We start from the raw sequence: 600 nt of genomic DNA on the forward strand, positions 1-600 counted from the left end.
AGCAAGAACCACACCCTCCCTTTGGAAGCAGAGATTTTGTGTGCGTGCGTGTAGGTCAGTTAAGAAAGGAAGCAGCAGACTTTTGCATCACTGTCAGAAACATACTTTTGACAATCAACTGTGATCTGCTAAATCAGGGGGGCAGGTCAGTAAGCTTTCACTTTTTCCACGTTTAATGGGTGCTCCTCCCAGTGCCATGTACCTTCTCCTCACCTTTATTCTCCTACCCCCTACCAAATCAAGGAGAACACATCCACCCCTTTGGTGTTTTTTGCTAACATGTAGGCTGAAATACCTTTAACAGGGATATGTAAATGTAAAGAAATAAAACACTTAATCCCAAAATGAGCTTTCCTGACAAATATTTTAGCTAGCAGTCTGTAAAGCTAACTTTCAAATTCCAAATTTGCTCCTGGAAAAGAGGATTCCTGAGAAAAACTCTCAAAAACTTAACTTTTCGTAAAAGCTGTGAAGTTTTTCAGAAGGCACTGTGTAACAGTGAAGAAACAGTGAAGAAACAAAGATCCACTCCTTCCATTGGCTATAAATAACAAAAACATGATCAGACTCTTAGTACTTAATCTGTTACATAACTACTTG

This window comes from Fringilla coelebs (genome assembly GCF_963513975.1).
Source record: "Fringilla coelebs genome assembly, chromosome: 1".
Lineage (NCBI taxonomy): Eukaryota > Metazoa > Chordata > Aves > Passeriformes > Fringillidae > Fringilla > Fringilla coelebs.